This window comes from Pinus tabuliformis, chromosome 7 (genome assembly GCF_031772625.1).
Source record: "Pinus tabuliformis cultivar Carrire ecotype Pingquan chromosome 7, CPIR1, whole genome shotgun sequence".
Taxonomy (NCBI): domain Eukaryota; kingdom Viridiplantae; phylum Streptophyta; class Pinopsida; order Pinales; family Pinaceae; genus Pinus; species Pinus tabuliformis.
The window spans coordinates 1,038,326,174-1,038,334,132 of NC_142293.1; positions in this window are offsets into that span (position 1 = coordinate 1,038,326,174).

Sequence of the window (7,959 nt, forward strand, 5' to 3'; positions counted from 1 at the left end):
GGAGCTGAAGAAAGAGCCAACTTTACCAAGTTAAAATACTTCATAGCTTCTTCGGTCCACTTGACCACACTATCCTTCTTCAACATATTTGTAATTTCTCTCAAGTGCTCAGCTAGATTAGGCACAAAACGGCGTAAGAAGTTCATCTTACTTTTAAATTCTTGGATCTCTTTCTTATTACGAGGAAAATCTATCTTCTGTATAGCTTCCACTCTAGCAAGATCGATGTTGATTCCTTCTTTTGAGATGATGTGACCGAGAAGCTTCCCCTCATCCATGGCAAACAAGCTCTTTTTGGGATTGAGTGATATTCCATATTTTCTGCAACGCTGAAAAACAATTTTCAGATGGTAAAGATGCTCCTCATTTGAATTTGAAAAGACAGTCAAATCATCAAGATACACTACTAAAAACACATCTTTTTCATTTGCGAAGGCGATGTCCATGGCACGTTGGAATGTTGCTCCAACATTCTTTAAACTGAATGACATCTTGGCATAGTGGAATGTCCCCCAAGGAGTGGTGAATGTTGTCTTGTCCCTGTCATCTTCATGAACAAAAATTTGATTGTAGCCGGAGTATCCATCGAGCAGCAACATACGAGATGCTCCAACTACTCTTTGGAGTATGTGGTCCATTTTCGGCAACGGGTAGTTATATTTCAACGACACTTTATTCAGATTTCTGAAATCTATGCACAATCTAATCTCACCTGTCTTCTTCCTCATGGGGACAAAATTGGAGATCCAATCTAAAAATCTAATTGGAATGATTATACCAGCCTTGTACAATCGATTCACCTCTTTTTCTATTGATGGCAGCAACTTTGGATTTATCCTTCTCAACTTTTGGCAAAATGGCTTCTGATTTGGCTTAATTAGAATGATATGTTGAATTATACTTTTGTCGTACTCCTTTAAATCTGTATAGTCCCATGCAAATACATCAGAAAATGAAGACAATAAACTAATGTATTTAGCTTTTACCTGAGGAGGTAATGTCTTTGAAAACTTCACCATCTTTGGATTTTCTGCTGTTCTGATATTTACATCTTCAACGCCCTTCTCGATTGGCACTAAGCTTGGTTTCCGGGCTACATCATCTTGATCAAATAATTCCTCTAAAGGTATAAGGCCTTTAGGGATGACATTATCTTTCAACTATACGACTTCCATCTAATTTACCTCTATTTCTAGTTCACCATCATCTTGCTCAGCATCTATAGAAGTATCTTTAAACTTGACTTCATTTTGAAGCAAATCATAAATTTCTTTTTCATCTTGAAACACCTGCCAATATATTAGATTATCAGGGATAGCTGGGTGATGCTTCACATGAATTTCAAACTTATTGTTTGAATTCATTGGGATCTTTAAGTTACTTGTAGCTGTAGCAAGAGAATCTGCAATAACATTTTGTGTACGAGGGACACATGTCAAGGTATAATCTAGAAACAACCTCAAAATGTCTAAAACTGCATTACAGTAAGCCCTCATTTGGGGATGTTTGGATTGGTATTCACCCTTGACTTGTTTGATTACTAATTCGGAGTCGCCATAAACTGAAATTCTCTTTCCATTCAACGTCTTGAGTATCTTCAACCCTGCAAACAGTGCCTCATACTCGGCTTCGTTGTTTGAACAATCGAATGCCAATTTATATGAACAAATTATTACATTGCTTGGGACTTTATCTGGTAGGAAAATAGGGCTTCATACCCAAATCCCAATTCCTGCACCATCCTTACCTATTACTCCATCGAAATCCATACTCCATAAGCCAGCTTCTTCCTCCAAGTGCCGGAATTCTGTTTGCTCTTCTACCTTTGGTTGTTGTCCATCAATTTTCTGCTGCTAGCGGAATGTAGACTGCTCAGCGGTACTTTCAAGCCTTTGTATTTCTTGATCAAGCACTGCCCTGAAATTTTTTGTTATCTCTAGAATATCTTCCACTTCAACTAGTTGGCTATTTACACCATTAAAACCACTGTCAGAATAAAGAACAAAAGATTCTAAATCTGTATGTACATAATTAATTGGATGATTCAAAGGTTTCTCCTTGCTTGTGATCATATACTTCATCTTCTTCTCCCTATATAATTTTCTCAGCTGACCAAACACAGGAATAGTGGCATAGGAGAAATCTAACTGCAATGTCCCTTTGAGTTTTTCACCCCACAACCTAGATAAAAGCATGCCAAATCTAGGGGGAATGTCGGCCACAACTACATCCATGAGAACATTCTTTGCTAGAATCTGATCTAAAGTCACAACCAAATCCTTAATGAGACCAATACATCTGACCCTACCGGAATCAAAGGAATAAAGATCATGATATTTGCGAGTGATGTCCAAACCCAATTTTTCCATAATTTCCTTTGGCATCAAGTTGTGAGATGCTCCTGAATCAAACATGGTGTTGTGCAAGACATAATCATGCACTATAAGGCTGATGTAAAATGGGGCTACTTCACTATCCTCAAATTGGACTTCTAATGCTGGACCAAAAATAAGCTCGAGTTGGTCATCTTCCACATTAACCATATCAGACAGGGGATCTACATTCAAAATCTTTGACACTTGACTCTTATAACTGCTATTCTTCATTAATTCAGTCAAAGGTATCGACACTTTTAACTTAGCAATCTCATTCTCTAAGATAAAGACTGTAGTTTTATCTACCTCTTTGTCCAGAGAATCCTTCTTTTCAGACTTTTCCTTTGCTGTACTTGGCTGATTTGTCTTCTCATTTACAGATTGCACTTTGCTAGAGGTAGGATCTGCTGGCTCCTTTCCTTTTTTCTAAACATTTGGAGAATCATTCTTTGGTTGTGCTGCTTCCTTCCACTTTTGAATTGGATTGATTGGTACATCCCTACTCCTGAGTGAATATTGTCTTTGCTGCACTGTCAGTGCATTCATATATCCCCTATGATATTCATCTGATTCTTCTTCCAAGACTGTCCCATTGGCTAGTATAAAATCCTCATCTTTCCATACAACCGGGCTTTTTGAATATTCCTCGTCGTCTGTGATATAGATAGGTAAACCATCTGCTGTAAAAAAGTGATTCTCCTCTCCTATTGGATTCTCATCATCCTCTGACTCCAGGAAATGCACATAGTTCTGCTGTAAAGGTGTTTTAACTTGCTGTTGTGTCGATTGATCTTACGCTCTTTGTTCCCGCTGTTTGATCCTGAATTGTGGTTGCTACTGACCATGGAAATTTGGATTTCTGATTGGTGCTTCGGACTTATCTGCAATCGTGAATCTATCAAACATTTTCTCAATTTTACGAAGTAAATGATTTGAGGAAGAAGCTTCTTCCTTTATGGTCACTTTCTTCTCGGTCTTTGTCCTAGCTCTCTTAGCTAGCAGATTCACCTCCACACTCACTACAATTTTCTGCATATCCTCCAATGTAGAAGTATCTCATTCTCCCAATTGGTATGCCATGTCGGAATCAAAACCATTGGGGAATTTTATCAAAGCCAGCCCCATCAGTGGCTTGATATAAGCTAGAATAACATTATAGACAGTATTGAATCTTACACAGTAATCCTGAACACTTTCACCAACATTCCTCTTTATATTCTCATACTCCAAAGGATTTGGAGTGGATTTTTCTTTACCTCCAAATGATCCAAAAATTTTCTATGAAGAACTGACAATGTATTGATAGTCCATGTAAGAAGTGCTTTGAACCAATTTCGCACCTCACCTCCAAAACTTTGCACAAATAATCGCATGGTCACATTCTCTTCATCTATCTCATGAAGATCAAGAAGTCGTTCATCCTGTCAACACGCTGCTGCACTATGATACCTTGGGTAGCATCAAACAATGGTATTTTACTTTGGTAATCAGCAGGCATAGCATCTAAGTTTTGTGGCAAAATGAGAGGTGCATATCTAGTAGCCCTTGCTTGAGGTGGATTGGAAACTAGTCTTGGAGAAATAGGAGGATTTATAACAACAATAGTAGTCAATGTGATGGGTGTATGAGGTGTCGAAGGAGGTGAAGAAATTATAGATGTCTGAGGTGTTGAAGGGGGAGAAGAGACAAAAGATCTTTGATCAGATATGGTGGGTTGAACGAGAAGAGTGGGGATAAAAGGTGGTTCAATATGAATTTCAAAACTAGACAAAACAACAGATGAACCAAGAGTAGCAGATGCTGATTTAAGGAGCTTGGGAATATTGGTAGCCACAATAGATGTTTGAATATTCAAAATATAAGCGTCAATTGATCTATTCGCTCTTTCAGTTTCAACGTATTGGACAAACTGCGGATTTAAAATAGTATCACCAATTGCACTTTCAGATTTAGTTTCAAACAAAGATAGATCAAAGTGTTCATCAAACGGGAGATCTTCGAGATATTGAAATACGACTAGGCATAAATGAGATCTGAAAACTGGTCTTGGACTCAATGAAATTTCTTACCTGAGTATTCTTGGAATGAGATTTGGGTTTTCAAACACGGGAGGAGGATCAGGATCAAGATTTGCCCTGGTGTATCTTCTAGAAGCCAGTGTGTTGAAACTTTCCCAAAATTCAAATGAACATTACAATTTTGTCAGCCTAATGAATTATAAACCTATCATCCAAAAGTCTAGAATTGTTTTACAAGTACTGGGGTAATATTTTTCAGTTCTTCCCCAGTACGGTTTCCACTATGTTAGTGCCTAAATCTACCTCAGGCTGAAGGAAGGTAGGTCTAGGTAACATCAAACCACACTTAACCAGGTAGCTAGCCCTACCAGGTCAGGAGAGGGCTTTCTCCTTGTCAATCTCAATTAAGATATGTGAAACTAGGGCTTGAGATGATGGAAATGAAATGGTGATTTTAGGCTAGGTATATTAGGTCAAAGGATTTTGTTTGATTTTGATGGTTGGTTGCTGGATCAAATGAAGAAGGCAGCTTTGGGTCCGGGAAATCAACTCAAATTTGCAGGAGGTTTTGTGGGGCGAGGTAGGCAAGTGTTTTGGAACTTTGAATTGGATGTGATGATAAGTCTAAGACCAGTGAGGAGTTGGAGAGGGCATGCAAGGTTCATGAGTCCTCTTCAAACAACAGAAAACATTAAAAACTAAATGTATCCTCAAGGCAGAGCACTGAATATCAATGGATTCCACCTATTTATCTTGATTCATTTAGTTATGAAGAAAGAAATAGATGTTGGAACATATACACATAAGAGAAACTAAATAATAGAGGAATAAACAATGCCAAGACACATTACCACAAGAATCCCACAAAATGCTGCAAAACCCTGGTTCATTTCCTTGCCAAACTGCAAAAGTGATTTACAATAAAGCTCAATGCATCCACAAGAGTCCAACCTTTACAAATGACTAAGAAAGTACATAATATAGGGATCAAACCACCTATGCTAGCCATCAACAGCCAAATCCATGAGTAAAGGAGCTGTCTCAACAACATCTAAACTAGGAACTAGAAAATAGGCAATGGAACAACTTGCCTCTAAAACTATGGAAACTGATTCATTCAACCTCAAACCACCTCTAACTGATGTATCTACCCCCTCAAGTCATTTTTCATCATATTTACATCATATTACATAATTTACCATAAAAAATTTACCAAGGAGAAGAGAAAAAGTCAACTGATAGTCAAACCGGGCAAAATTCTGAGTATTAGGCAAAATTGGCAAAAATTTGCCTAATGCGCAACGCCTTGAACCTGATGCGCAGTGCCACTTCAAGGATGCTTTTGGAGGCCTTACACTTCACCAAATCAGGCCCACAATAGCTTCCTAGAAAGCTCTACTTGTCTAGTTTCTAGAACACTTTGAATTTTCTGATTTGGAGTTGATTTGACCCTTCAAAAATCATTCTTCCCAAGACTGCTTCTTGTGGGTCCAAAAAGTGGCAGAGAGGGCATTTTTTAGGTGTTTTTTTTCCCTTTAGGTGACCTATATCTCCTCCAAATTTTATGAAACTTTCTAGGTTTCATTTTTTTTTCCATGAGGAATCCAAAAATGCAATCCATTTTGCAAAATATTGAGCCAACTCAATGCACAGCGCCAATGGCGTTGTGCATCAGCTGAAAATTCCTATGTTTTTAATTACAAAATTGTGAAATGACAAAAATTTCCCAAAGCTTCTTCAAATTTGGCAAGATGCAAGCTTACAATCTGCTTTGTTGAGCTAATCAAGCTTCAACCAAAATTTTAAGTTTATCTTGTTCCTTTTTGGCCCTCAAGGCTCTCTTTAACTTAGCTTTTAGGCTATTTATCCTTGTCTTGCAAATTTCATTCTGAGCTAAGTAATGATCAGCCATATGGTGCAACATTTTCTTTTCTTTGTTAGCTTTCTCAAGCCTCTTCTCAAGATGAATGTTCACCCTTTCCAACCATGATTCTCGGTCAGCCTCAATTTCTTGCTCAAGGGATGTCATCTTGATTTTTCTTCTCTTTGCCACTTGCCTATTTTCTCTAATTGTTTGCAGCTCCCTAATAGATTGCTTATCTTCTAATTGCCTGTTCTCCTGCTCAAGAAACTTGATGATCCATTTGGCCCTCTCAAGGTCAAATGATAAGACTTGTATTTCAGCCTCCTTCTCTTTGATGATCATATCCTTGAGTCTTGAGCTTTGAGAGCCCAAATCAGTGACATCCTCCTCAACCAAAACAAAATCCCTATTTTTCCCTTCAGTAGGGCCCTCTTCATGCATCTGCTGCTTTCCTTTGTCTCTGCCCTGTACCTCTTTAGCTGGTGAAGAAGGCAAAGCCCCTTTCACCCCTGGTGAAGATAACATTTTCTTGTGATCTAGTGAAGAAAACGAGACCCCTTCCACCCCTGGTGGAGATAGTACTCATTTGGCAGCTGCAAAAAGCATCCTACTGCCTCTTTCATAAGTAACAAACACGGGAACATAAGCCTCTTTTGTTTTACTTTCAGGCTCTTTTTATTGCCCGGAAGGTTCACCGTCCTCTTGAGGATCTAAAAATATTTGAGGCCCCTTGAAGCATTCATGGGCAATGAAAGTTTCCCATGACAGTCCCAACTGAGTGAGCTAATGCAAAACCATAATTTTAATGACAGAAAAATGATAAATACTATTGAGCTGCTATGGAAATGGTTTTGTTTTTGCAATCACTATCATCCTCTTTATGTTTTTACATATGAAATAAGGAATGATCATCATTTTGACCCTGGTGAAGTGCATAAGCAATCGGATATGGTAGGCATAAAGTCTGGAGAACCTACCCTCACATGTAAAGTATTTGATGATAAACTTCATCAGGGGAACATACCGGTCCTCCAAGAATTTGAAAGGAAACACCCTGTTAAGTTTACCATGGTATTTGGCCTTGATATAAGGTTCATAATGCTGCTTACTGATATTCTGCCTTTTGTTCCACTTTTCCCCTACATCTGGCATTCTTGTAGCTTCTGCAATGATAGCTGGTGAAAGAATGAAATTGATCCCAACAAGATGCACCACATTATTTTCCATATTTATGACAAATTGCCTTGCCAACTCATGGTGATATTTGACCCTCTCAACCATCTCACAAAACTCAAAACAGGACTGATATCTGAAACATGTTGTGGCAAGAGGGCAAGCAAGGAGTTCAGTCATGCTAATAGGTTCCTCCCTAATAATTTTTCCACCCTTGTGAGGTTTCCTGGACCGCACATTTCTTTCCCTTGAGCTATCACTAGGTGTTACTTCTTCAAAACTTGATTCATTGCTTCTTTCCATGATGCTTGTCTTAGGGATGTGATATGATGATGGTATGGTGCACAATGATAATGGATGAGAAAAAAGAAGATGAGTATGAAGAGATTTTGCAAATGTGAAGTGGAGTAGGGGAATGAAGGGTCAGGTTTAGGAAATTAGGGTTTTGACTTATGAGGGACTTAGGGTTTGATGAATGGAATTAGTTTCTTAGGGGAATATGGAAAGGGAAAATGGAATTAATGGGTAG